Genomic DNA, 13,628 nt, shown 5'->3' on the forward strand with positions numbered 1-13,628 from the left:
TTGAGCTGCTTTTTCCTCTCACGAAGCAGCACTTTCTTGCTCCAAAGAAAACATTTCAGTGCCAGCCCAGCACAATCGATAGCAACTAAGAGGAATATTAAGATGCACAAAACTGCTATAGATCACAAAAGTTGTAAGACAATATATACAGGAAGAAAGCTTAAATGAATTAGAAACCCATTTTAATGAGCCATTTTAACAAGCTGTGAGTTGAACCAGGTCAGAACTGTACCAGTCTCTCACTGAAATCCCCCAGTGATGCTGAGGCAGTTCACGGGCACACACCCCTGTGCAGCAGCCATGCCTGGTAGCGCTACCACCATCAGATGTTCTGGTGGTCACCTCATTACTAGCTGCTCCATGACTCCTTCCCCTTTCAAACACTTGGCTTCCCTGGGAAGCCCACAATATTCTCTAGTTTTTGAATCTTGCCCGAGCTGTATTCATCAGTGAATACCCGCGCTGTTATATCAGTGCCAGCTACAGCTCTAGCACAGCAGCTGTGGAATTATGTGTGCCGTCCCCCAGGACACCACCTCAACCCCTGCCACTTGTGTCTCTTCATTTCCTGCTAAGTATCGTGCCAATTTCTTCCAGATCAGTTTCTGAGCTGAGACTGTCTCTCTACTTATTTCTCTCTCCTGCCTGCTATTGGAGATTGAAGTGATGGCAAAAATGAAATGCACAATACCACTTTTCATCCCCAGCTATCTGTCCTGATAGTCTCCTACACTGTTTGTGAACCACTTCAGCTCCTGTCAGCACCTTCTGTGAGGCAGTTTCTGATATGCATCACCGAGCCCCATTTTTAGTCAAAGAAAACATGCATCTAAGGCTGTTTCTGCTGTTGGCAGCCTGAGAAGCTGAGTCGTCAGCTCCCATAGCCTCAAATCTACAGGCTTTTCACATAAACCAAATGTTCTTGAACTCCTGCTGTCCACTTGGGCTGACACAGGAGCCGCCTGCCATGTGGTCTACACTCGGTTTCAGAGCAAGTGTCTCACCTTGACACTTTGCTAAAAACATTACAGCAGCAGTGACCTTAGCCCTGAAGTGAGAAAAACAGCATGTAAGCATAGACCAGAGGAAAGTAAGGGCCCTTGCGGCTACACCCCTAGCTGTTTACTGGCAAGATTCCCAGGCCCACCCTTCCTGTTCCCAAAATAGAGAAAGGTCTGTCCCATGATTAGCTGTCAATAAACACCAGCTTGGGGACCTTCCTCCCACCAAGCAAAGCCTTTCAACCTGTCAGAGAACAGCTTGCAGTGGGTTAACTCCCTCTTTGTCAGACTCAAGATAGGGACCTTGGAGCCTCACAGGGTGTCTGCAGGGATACAGAATTATAAAAAGATACTTGGTTTTGTAAATGAACTGGAGGAGGGTCATCTCCTACCCACTCTTCATATTGCCTCTTCTGGTTTTAGCATGCTATAAATGATCAGCTTCTCTGATAATTTATGCATAATCAGGACTGATTTCCAGCAAGAGGGCCAACAAAAGCAGCTCTGAATCACTAAGTAATTTACTGGTTTTGTTTTCAGTTAATATAGTAGCCTTAGGAACAAGCAGCTTGTGTTCTTTGTTTAGGCACCAGAAGACCTCTAATCTGACAGAGAGCCAGTCAGAGGTTAGGCAGCATCTAGTCTGCTGAAAAGTGGGAAGAAACATATTCCTACACTCACGCACCTTAGTTATTTTTCTAAGGACCCCTCCTTATCTGAAAAGTTTTCTCCATTTTCATCTGCTCTGTAATTTCCTTCCACTCCCTCCAGACAATCCCTTTCCTCTTCTCTGGGAAATATCATACCTGCCCTGAGCTTTCACTTGGTTGGATGTTTTTTCTTGGGGGGGCGGGGGGGGGGAATGCTTTTCTGTACAATCCTGTCCTAGGAGATGATCAGCCCAAGTCACCTGTGACTCCATGCAGTCCCAGTGAAGACAGCAACAAATGCAATAAGCCTCTGTACCATTCCTCTGAATCCATGCAGGAATTAAGCCCAATATGAGAGGATGTGCAGAGGAAGAGAGATTATGGCTGTCTAATTCAGTGTGCTCTGGGCTCTTAGGCCAAACAGAGCATGGAAAACACCTCATGTGATCCACTTACATTTCTGCACAATGATCTTTTGTGGGGACTAGATGTTAGGGGATTATGGCTGCTGTGAGCAGCACAGAAAAGCCACTAACGCCTCATCCTGTGCTACATGCATTTTTTCCCCCTCCAGGTCAGAGCAGCCAGGTTTGTACTACCGGACCCCAGCAGAGTTGTGACTGGCACCTCCAAGACTCACTTGGCATGTTGAGGTGCACTTTGAACCACATCTGCCTTGTAACATTGAAAAGGATGGGCCAGCCTGGCTTGAGCTAGGAACGGTTTGGCTCAGGATAACCATCTGTTTTGTTAAACAGATTTGGCCTAGGCTTGGCTCTACTACGTTATGAGCATAATTACATTTATTATGATGAGCCATGACTGTGTAAAGGAACCCTTTTTCCCAGACTCAACTCCCATAATTACCAAAAAGTAGGGTTAACCCTAAATCTTGCTTTTCCTTCATAAAGTCATACTAGTAGTGACCTTTAAAATTGTTTTTTCTGCAATCCACATGCCCACATCTCTCCTCAGCTTTTTGTTCCAGCCTTGAGGTTGTCCAGATTTTCCCTTTGTCCTTTTAAGACCTCTGCACTAACCACACTAATCCTCAGTAAGCAATCAAATCTCCCCATCTGTGCTTTTACTATTTCCCTTGGCACCATGGTATGACTTCTCTATTTTAATTAACTGGAGCTGGATGCCTTGTCAAGACTTAGCTGCTCTGATTTCTCATTATGTTATCATAATACCATTTAGCAACCCCACCCTTCTCAGCAAAGAAAACTGATTCCAGCCCCTTGAAGGCAGCACAGCGGAACAAAGAACACTCACCAGGGCCCACAGCAATATTCAGTCGCATTCTTGTTAACCTGCTGCATTTCCTTCCCAGTGAATGCACCAGTTCTTGCCTACTCACACAAGCACACTTTAAGGTATGTTTTCTTATCTCGTTTTTGATGGTCATGATCACTTAATTTCAACTTTTTAACTCCTCTGTGCATTGTACCTTACATGTACCTTATTAGTGACAGTTCTAATTTACTTATAACCAGCATCAGTTGTTAGTACCCCACACCATTGTTTGCGCTTTTCCTGCCAAGCAACGCATTACTTCAAATTGTCCTGAGCCTATTTCATATTTTGCAGCAGTTTAAGACCCAAAGTCCATGGGTCACTTCACAAAATGAGAAGGAAGACTTTTTTTTTCTTTTTCATTTTAGTACAGACATTTCCAAACCTGCTTAGGTGGCATACCATTATTAGCAGCAGCAGCTGAGAGGACAGCAATAGCACCCAGCTCTGCAATGGGCTATACTGAGGCAGTACACGAAATTCTTCTATCCTATCCTTTTATTGCAGACTCCAACACCTTCCTTACCCCAACCTAAAACACACCCAGTCTCAGCAACACCTTACCCTCAGTCTCTTCCTCAGGCTTGTTTCCATCTCTTAAATTGTTGTGTGGTTCCTGCAGGTGCTGTGAGTTGCCATTTGTGCACAAAGCATAAAGTTAGCACCAGGGACCCATTTCACATTAACTCCTGGTCAGCTGCTTGGTGAAACTCCCTTTGTAAGCACCTGCACACCAGCACAATTAGACAGAGTCTCTTCTACACATCCAGCATCAGGCTCACTTATAAAGCTCTGGAGTGGTTGTGTACCACTAATGGTGTGTGAGTCGTTCTCTGGGAATAACTAGCACTGGAAAGAGCTGTGTGTGAAAGGAGTTTACCTACATGGAACTCATGGCAGGAAGATGAGACTTGTGTCAAGCATCCAGCAATTTAACACTAGGCAGCATCAGCAAAATGCAAGAAGCACAGAAAGGTGTAATTTGGACAAAGAGCAGTGACCTGGAGGAACAAATACAAGGAATCATGCTCTGCCACGCTCCAAGGAAGAGACCTCCAAAAATGGCCTCCTGTTGGCTTGTCATAGGCAGAATAATCAGAAGGGATCTCTCAAAATTCCTCAACCAAAGTCCAAGCTGAGTTTAACGCAATTCTTTAAATGTTAATAGAATAATGTCAGTTTACATCCTCTGAAAGTTTAGTTCTGTGGGTTTTTTCCCCTTAGGAAACCATGCCAGATGTAAAAATTTTAAGCAGAACAGGTGCAACAAGACAAATGACATGGCTGTAATACCATTGCTTTCTGTTTTGTTCATGAACATGCATGACAACCTCACAACCTTAAGTCCCAGATCTCAATTTGTTATACATGGATAAAAAGAACACTTAACAGCCACTTATGTAGCTCCTATATACGAGAAGGCAGGATTTTAAGCACACATGTTCTGACTACAGGTTTTACAGTAAAAAGAGACAAGGTATTTTAATGTAGGTATTGGGTTACAGGAATAGGGCTGCCCAGTTTCAGGACTGGTGAAGACTTGAGTTTGGCCTACGTGAATCATGGGATAGAAAGTTTGTTGACAAAGCTTGAAGTGAAATTCAAAGCCAAGAAATTGTTTCCATGTTTACATGGAAACATATTTAATGTTAGATGTGGAGGGCCATCTAGTGGAAAGTCAGTTTGTTTGCAACAACAGGCCAAATAGAGGTAGTATTTCACAACAGTCTGAACAAAGGCATCTTTGCCTGTTAACATCTCAGAAGTGCATTTTATGAGCTTTTCTTTTCAGACAGAGTGCTTCCCTGCTGAGATACTACAGCATCCACAGGAGAGCCTTGGAAAAAGAAATCAAGCCTGTTTTGCTGCAGGATCCTTTGCAACAAAGTGTGCATTTCCTAAAATTAATTTCCTTTGACTAATGACTTCAGGAAGCTTTCCTCAAAAAAGAGGAAGCAACAACCCCCCACCCCCTGCAAACCCCCGTTTCAGTTTTTGTTCTCATCAATACAAGTTCAAAAAAGGCTCAGTGGCACTATCAGGCAGCATACCATGATGGTGCAGAAAGGCATTAGTATATATGTAATGCTCTATCTCTGGTATTTGAATTAATCAGATAGCTGTGCTGGCTGATACTCAGTATTTTTTCACAGAAATATCGAGTGTTCTGAGCAAGATTCTCTGGTCAAATGACTGTGATAACTCAGAAAATACTGGAGTCACTTCAGAGACGCTCAGACTAATTCACACAGCTACCCATCTGTGCAGTAAGGAGGGTGAGAAGTGGGGTTTAAAGCAGTTATAGGGTTACCTATAAAACCCACTGTGAATCTGGAAAACAACTAGGATTTCCAAAAGCATGGAAAAATCTCTCACATTTAGGTTTTTATAATTTTCTCATATTTTATTTACTACTGCATTAAAGCTTATAAACAATTGCTGCTTAACAGGGTTTTTTTTTTCCCCCACTGATTTACATATAAAGTAATATACATACAAAGTCATACACAGTTCAAGCACTGTAACAAAGCCTACTTTTCTGGGACCTTGTAATTGCTCACCATGCGCCAACCGATGTCCAGTTAGTTCCTGAGCAGTGATTCCCCTCAGGCGCCCCCGTTTATATACTGGGCATGACATCACATGGTATGGAATTCCCCTTTTACCAGTTTGGGTCAGGTGCCCTGGCTGTGTCCCCTCCCAACTTCTTGTGCCCCTCCAGCCTTCTTGCTTGCTGGGCACGAGAAGCTGAAAAATCCTTGACTTAGTCTAAACACTACTTAGCAACAACTGAAAACATCAGTGTGTTTTCAACATTCTTCTCATACTGAGTCCAAGACATAACACTACACCAGCTACTAGAAAGAAAATTAAATCTATCCCAGATGAAACCACGACATTTTTCCAGCCTTCTTCTGCCAGTGGAGGTACTTAGATGGCCTGTCTCTGCTAGCTTGCCACGCAGTTTCATGAAACCTTTAAAAAACAGGCGTATTTTCTGAGAGCTCTCTCACTATCTCAAGTTAAGATAAACCTGGCTAATAGGTGTAGAAGTTATTCAAAGGCAGGGACAAGTAGGCGGGTACAAACAACAATATTTCATAAATCTTGCTAATTGGAAAATTAAGCTAAAAAGAAACTACAATATTGTTATAAATTTTCCTGTTAAAAATGCGATAAGAGCGTGCAACCAATTACTTCATTCCATGAAAGCTGACTTTGGATATTTATTTATTCTTTATTATGATGCAAATTAAAACACAGTTCTATTGAATATATTAAATAAGAATATGCAGTGTCTGAGAGTGTAGTTTGAACTGTTCTCTAACCAAGCAGCATCTCTCTTATAAGCACAATACTTAATATATTAATACAAATTATGCCTAATTCAACCAGCAAAAGGAAAAAGCCCGAAGAATTAATGGGAACAATAAATCCATATTTTCCTAAACATTTTTCTGCCTAGAAATATTTTTAATGCTTATTAAATGAGAGCTATTCTTCCTGGCTCCTTTTGACTCCACTTTCCTTCTCTTCTTTTATTGCATGAGTGCACTGTATACGCCCTGCCCACAAACCAGGGAGAAGTCAAAAGAGACCCCAGAGCTGCTCAGTGGCCTTTTGCAGCCCTCTTGCTGCAGCACCTGTGCACCATGGAGGCCCCAGCTGTAGATGCAGCAGCTGTGCTCCCCCTCCCCTGCCTCCTGTCCCATGTCACCATGCAGCTGGTCTGTCACCAGTGTGTTACCCACAGCTCTGAATGGGGGTGCTGGAGTACAGACAATAATCTATTACTGGGGTGCTAAAAATGCAGTGTCATTATGCCTGCTTGCTTCAGCAGTGAATCTGGTCTCCCTCTCCTCACAGAAAGTGCTGATGATTGCCACAGTCTGACAGGCATATCATCTCCATGGAAAGCTTTTGTCCTCCTACGAACAGCCAAAGATGAGAACTCTGAAATAAAACACACATTGCTGATCTGCTCATCCCACACCCTTGAACACTGAAGGGATGTGACAGGCTAGCACCTTAATAATCATAAATACGTCAGACATTTCAGGTAGAAATAGCAGCACACATCAGGTAGATCAGGCAAAAAAGTCACACTTCAACACCTGTTTACGTGTTGAAGAAAGACCTTTATAGGACAGGGAAAATAATATTGCTGTCAGAGAATCTAGGAGCCCTCATCAGGGTGTTTTGGGAGCACTGTGCCAGGCACTGGGCGCACACACTCACCTGGAAGCTGCTGCTGGGAAAGCAAGCGATTCCTGCCCACCTGGCTGCCCACTCCTCCCCTCACCGCCATGGGCAGCAGCACTTGTGGGAAGAGGACCACAGCAGTTAAGAGCTAGCCTCCTCCCTGACTCATGTTTCTCTGCATATTACCTGGACTCTTCCACTACCTAGGTATTCCAGCACCTTGTTATTTTAGGTAATTTCTAATTACTGGGGCAATGCTTCCCAATCTGGAGCAGACTAACCTGGGTTTGATCCATGCTGGCATTAGGGAAAACATCTGTAACAGGAAAGAGCCAAAGGCAGAGAAATCTGCCTACTCCAGCTCCAACCAGCAGTACTGGCACTCCTGTGACTGATTTATAGGTTGCCCACCACAGACCCCCCACCTTACAATGCGTGAGGAGATGTAGCAACATTTCTTGTACAGAAAACTTCAGGCTAAAGCAACAAATGAGGAAATCAAGGTCCCCATCTCTCTGTCATTCTCATACCATTTCTATGACAACATATGTACCTACATGTGAATCCAAACTTCATTCTTGACTGGGCAAATCATTTAATGAGCCGAGGAAGAAGTTAACTCATTTTGTGGCTGGCTTTTGTCCATCTGGGGATACTACTCTGTTAGTTCTGAATGGACCAGGCTCTTTGAACCACTGTCAAGCCCCAAATGACTGCCTATATAGCTATGACCATGCAGTCATCAGCACTCCCCACTTCATACTACTTCATACATCTTCCACTCAAGCTCTGAGAACTCATCAGTCTCCTGCTGTTTTGTTTTTTTTTTCCCACAGTAAAACTCCAACATATAAAGGGCTTCAAAGTACCTTAAGGTGTCTGATTTTCAAGGGGAGTTAGACTCCCTGTAAGGTGTTTCAAACCAGGTGCCTAGGAACATAGGTATTAAAAAACACTAGTCCTTTTCAGAAGTGCAGGTTTTAGTAGTGCATTTGCAGGGTGAGAAAGTGCCATCTGTGTATTAAAGCTCAAGAATAATTTCTGAATCTCTTTTCCCAAATGAAGGTGTCCTATTTCACAGGCTTACCACTCCCCTCAACACACAGCAATGAAGAACAGAGCATCCACCCTACCATAACACAGCACCATTCACATGGCCCCAGCTGAGCTCAGCTCCCAGCTTTCTGTCCTCCAACACACTATTCCTGTCTCCCAGCCATCCCACCACCCTGGCTTGCACTGGCACTTGGCTACTGGTTGGGAAATGGCTACTGCACATTCGCGAGAGAAATAAGTAACAGTTTAATATGCATGAGTACTGCCTAGGCATATCAGCTGGCTTAGAAATGTTAATAACCCCTCTGTGAAAAATCAAACAGCTGGGAGAGATTGTTTTGTTGCAGAGCTATGGTAACAGCCAAAGCCATGAAAGGATAAAGCCCGAAGAATAGTGCTCAACAAATCACCCCTCTCTAAATAGCCTGTCAGCTAGAAGACCCATAAAAATCATATTTTAAAACCTGCTGGTAATTAGTGTAGCTACAAACCAAATGACGACCTTGGATTTGTCAATACTCATGATACATTAATGGAGCACTTCGTCAGAAGCTGAGTTCTTTCAGTTTTACTGCTTATTTACTGTAACTGCAAGAATATATTAATGGTCATATTTCACTACTATAAAAGCCTTGCTTGTAATGCCATACTCCTACCACAAACATCATTTAATGACTTCATGGAGCACAGTCAGAGATTTCACCTTCCAGCTGTGATAGCAGTTAAGGCAGCAGCAGGCAGTAAGCTTCTGGAGTTAGCCACTACCACCTAGCACACAGGAGGCAGGAGAACAAGAGAAACAAACACTGCCAAACATTATCTCTAGGTCTGCTAGCAAACTGCATTTAAAAGTGTGTATTTTATTCTCTTCTAAGATGTACAACTTGCCACTTTAAAATGAAATCTGGCCGTGACATTGCCACTAACAACATAAATCCAACACAGACATTTGTTTCCAAAATATATGTTCCACTGAGTAAATTGACTGTAAGCATTTCTAACCACGTTGTTACCAACTGCACTGCTGGCGATTTCAAAGGCTTCATTTATCATCCATTTCCAAATGTTCTTTTGTTTGCCTGTATTTAAATGCTGACTGGTGGACAGGTGAGATTTTATGTACAGCAAGGGGTTACTTGTCACAGTTAGCAAACTGACTGTAGCACTCTTTTTCCTCAAGGTCCTATCAACTACACACTCAGCCAAGGGGTTTCTTCCCTCAAAACAGGATTTGTGATTTGGTTCATGGCCCCCTGTTGTGGTTTAACCCCAGCCAGCAACTAAGCACCACACAGCCATTCCCTTACTCCTCCCAGTGGGATGGGGATGAGAATCGGAAGAGTAAAAGTGAGAAAACTCATAGGTTGCAGTAAAGATGGTTTAGTAAAGCAAAAGCCACGTGCACAAGCAAAGCAAAGCAAGGAATATGTTCACTACTTCCCATCGGCAGGCAGAAGTTCAGCCAACTCAGGAAAGCAGGGCTCCATCATGCGTAACGGTTACTAGGGAAGACAAATGCCATCACTTCAAACGTCCCCCCCTTCCTTCTTCTTCCCCCAGCTTTATATACTGAGCATGACATCACATGGTCTGGAATATCCCTTGGGTCAGTTGGGGTCAGCTGTCCTGGCTGTGTCCCCTCCCAACTGCTTGTGCACCCCCAGCCTGCTCGCTGGTGAGGTGGGGTGAGAAGCAGAAAAGGCCTTGGCTCTGTGTAAGCACTGCTCAGCAGTAAGGAAAACTTCAGGGCATTATCATCGCTGTTTCCAGCACAAATCTGAAACATAGCCCCACACTAGCTACTGTGAAGAAAATTAACTCTATCTCAACCAAAACCAGCACATCCCCATATCGCCCATGAGGACTCCTTTGCAAGATCCTGTGACAAGTATATCTTCTGCAGTGTGACCAAGCCAGCATCTCTGTGCAACATAGGTTTTATTTTTTCACTGTGATACAAAATAAAAGCATATGGTGAAAGGCAGAATTGGGATGAGCAGCCTGTCCTGCTCACAGCTCAGCATCCCCATCTGTGCATGTAGACCTGAGCCTGCTGTACTATTGCGCTCACCCTCACTAACTTTATCTAATTACTCACTTCTTTCTTACCTAGGCCTTTTTGGTTTTAGCTCTCCTTTGATCCCAGCTTTAGCATTTGAAAGACTATCCCACTAGAGCCACTGAAATAGTTTCTCCCTCAATGATGGTCTCTGTTATTTGAAGCTGTATATCTATGGCTACTTACACCTACATGTTCTTTCCTTTCCTGACTGAGCCTTTAACAAAGCCTTCAGAGCACTTAATTGTATGTATTCAGGCACAGGGCAATATAAAATTAAACAGGGAAACCAAGTCATACAAAAGAGTCATTAAAAATTTCCTATAACCTTCCTTCCAGTCATCACAATAGCATCTTCCTCAGCAGAAGCTGAGAAAATTTTTTTATAGGTTGCACTGGGATGTCTGTGGAATAGTGCATTTTGCCATCCCCCATGCTTTATGCTAAATGATTACTTTCCCTTTGAGACAGAGAGTGTCTGTTAATGACAGTAGCAGTTCAATAAACTGGAGGTATTCTTGCCTCATCTAGACAGATGTCTATGACACAGAGGCATATCTGGAATGGAAAAACTTCTGAAAATGTGCCTTGTATTTAAACATTTCTGAGGTCAGGTCCCTGAGGTATCATGTCCCTCCTAGGTGTTGTCTCTGGTCTCTAGAGCCTTGGAGTTCTTAATGATTTGGTGAAACAATTCTTCTGGAGTAGCTGTTCGCAGCATTTAATGCAGCTCATTTTTCCCACATTGATTTTATTAAGGTAAGCATTTCTTAGCTGAGAGCTTTTTGTTTAAAGCAGAAAGTTTAAGGGCAGCCACTATTCTAACATGAACAACTGGAGAAATGTCCTCACCATTTTCTTTTTTTCTCAAAATCCCTTTTCATTCTTCATTGAGGCAACAAGCAGTTCACAATGAGTCATCCATAGTCCCCTGAATAGCCATACTGAGAATGTGATCAGTCCCATCCTGGAGGCATTCGGCACTCCTTCCCGCCGTCAAGGGCATCATTACTGGCATTCAGAGGCCTGGCTGGCAGGCAGGGCAGCCAAGCTTTTTAATATCAGTACTGAAAGGGGCCCTTGCAACCCTACCTGCTCCACCTCATCCCCTTGGCAGCAAATAGGGCAACGACAGTGCCTCAAAGACAGGCAGGAGATGCTGAGGTGGAATACACTTACAGAAATCTGTGGATAAAAATCCTTCAATTTCCTTTGCTAAGTACTGATGTTATTAACAGCAATTCACAATCTTAAATTTTGCATCAGACACTAGCTCACCAAGTAACCAAGAAGAGAGTAGCAATTAACTTAATGTAAGCCCTGGGAAGCAGTGAGATATGTAGCAAAGGTTGTTCCCTTCAACCTATGGCAGTCTTCTGCTAGCAGTCTGGAGAGGAAAAGCTCCATATCCCATTACCAATTCTCTACAATATGCTTTGCATTTTACCAAAAAATACTGGTAAGAATCCATGAATAATTAAGTTTAAGCGGATGTTAGCAGAAAGCTCAACTGGATTGGGGATGTTATACTCTTCATTAGTTCACTGGCAGGAAATAGCCTGGGTCAAATTAATTCTGTAACTAATTTCTTGGAAACAAATAGACCTACCTCAGCAAATGGTTTTGTTCTGAGTCGCTTTTGTTCTGAATCTGTTACCTTCTTCCATGACAGAAACTTAAAAAATAGTATAGTTTGCTTTTTGTGAGTTGCTCATGCTAATATTTGTCTTCAATCACTTGACGCAATCATTTGCTACCCACACTGGGGAGATGCAGGCTCCCAAGTTCCACCAGGCTGGGCCTGCTTTCATCTAAAAACTCCCTCTCTGTGTTTCCATACTGCCTCCTTGTGTGGATTTTCCTCCTCCTTTCCCCAGTCCTCCTCATTGGATACCAAGGATCCCTGCTGCCCTACTCTTGCCACACCAAGGACTGTACATTCCCTAGTCCCTCTTCTCTCAAGGACCCTCTTCTTACTCCCCATGCCAAAGGCTGTGGGCTTCTACGAAACAGATGGCAGCTGTTCCATGTGCCCCTCATTTACAGTTTTCTGATTTCCATTCCCTTTTATGCCCACTGATGCCCAAAACAATTCTGGACAGACTGAATTAATCAGAATTAATCAGAGAGGGTGATTAGATTCTCCAAGAACCAACCTTTTGAACCAAGCTGATCAACAGCCACAGTGAAATAGCCTGAAATGAAATGATAGCAGAAAAGGATAGTTCAGGGAACTGCAAGTTGAGAACTATTTAGGAAGGAAAAAAAGCTCTATTGCAATGCATAAAGGCTACCATGGTTCAGCTGCTATTCAACATACTGTGCATTTAACAGTGCATGCAATAAGATTGTGATTTAGGCCAATGCAGTCTATGGCTATGGATGGCTATGGCCATGGATAGCTACAGATAGCTATGGCTATGGATGGCCAATGGATTTGGCCACTTCCCTTGATGAAGGGAAATAAAAGGCTCTAAAGATGGAAACGTTTGTCCATACGGACATCCTAAAAACTGGAGTTGTCTCATCACAGGAGCTGCTTTACCTGAGTCACCACGAACAGATTTGGGTATCTCATCCAGGTTAGAGTGATCTTCTCTAACTCCTCCAGCAAAGGGACAACAGGTGCCATTTGTTAGAAACAGGGACATCTATACGAGAGCTTTCCCAATTCCTGAGGAGCAGCAATACATTGTCCTAGAGACAGCAGGTATAGGAACTACCTGAAACACTACCAGAGGTAAGAGTCCCTCCCTGGCCAGATTCTCTTCTCTAAATCTTTGAGGATGGCTTGTCTTATTGAGTTTGAGTTGAACATGAAGTAGGTTTCAAATGCAATTTTAAGTGCTCTCTGTTGTTTATTTCCTTCTCTACATGGTATATTTGGGTACATCTTTTCTGATGTACCTTTACCTTTAATGCCTACACTCCAGAGTTCAGAAACTCAGCTCAGAAATTGAGTGCGTGAGTAATTTTCAAATAAAAACTCTAACCCCCTGGTTTTGCTAGATTTGCTCAGACAATACCAATACCAGCCATCAGCCTTGAATCAGCACCAGAGGTGACCTCTGATTGACTCTCATGTCTATCAGCATTTCTAACAAGCCTTGGTATTACTTTGAACAAAGGACTTCAAAGTTTTAAAGGCTCCCTCTTTCCAAAACACGAAGTGGAGGCTCTCAAAAGTGACATCATTGCAGAGCAAGGATGTACTACCTGAAAACTTGGTGGCTTCATATATCCATCATGAAAAAGGCTTTCTCCTGTATTAATACAATATTTCATGTAGAATAAAAACCATCAAATCTTATTTCTAATGAATGTATTTTCTGTCATGATTGGTCTTAATCTACTTGTCAGAGC

The 13,628-nt window shown here is 43.0% G+C and overlaps 1 protein-coding gene across 1 annotated transcript in view; it reads right to left on the reverse strand.

The window, feature by feature from the left end:
• GPR148 (G protein-coupled receptor 148) overlaps positions 1–5,537 on the reverse strand; it is a 23,462-nt gene extending 17,925 nt beyond the window's left edge. The window contains exon 1 of the transcript XR_012651005.1: positions 5,509–5,537. The gene's annotated coding sequence lies outside the window, so the exon portion shown is untranslated. The remainder of the gene's footprint in view (positions 1–5,508) is intronic.
• Positions 5,538–13,628: the final 8,091 nt, after the last annotated feature.

Source organism: Buteo buteo, chromosome 7, assembly GCF_964188355.1.
Source record: "Buteo buteo chromosome 7, bButBut1.hap1.1, whole genome shotgun sequence".
In the NCBI taxonomy this organism is placed as follows: domain Eukaryota; kingdom Metazoa; phylum Chordata; class Aves; order Accipitriformes; family Accipitridae; genus Buteo; species Buteo buteo.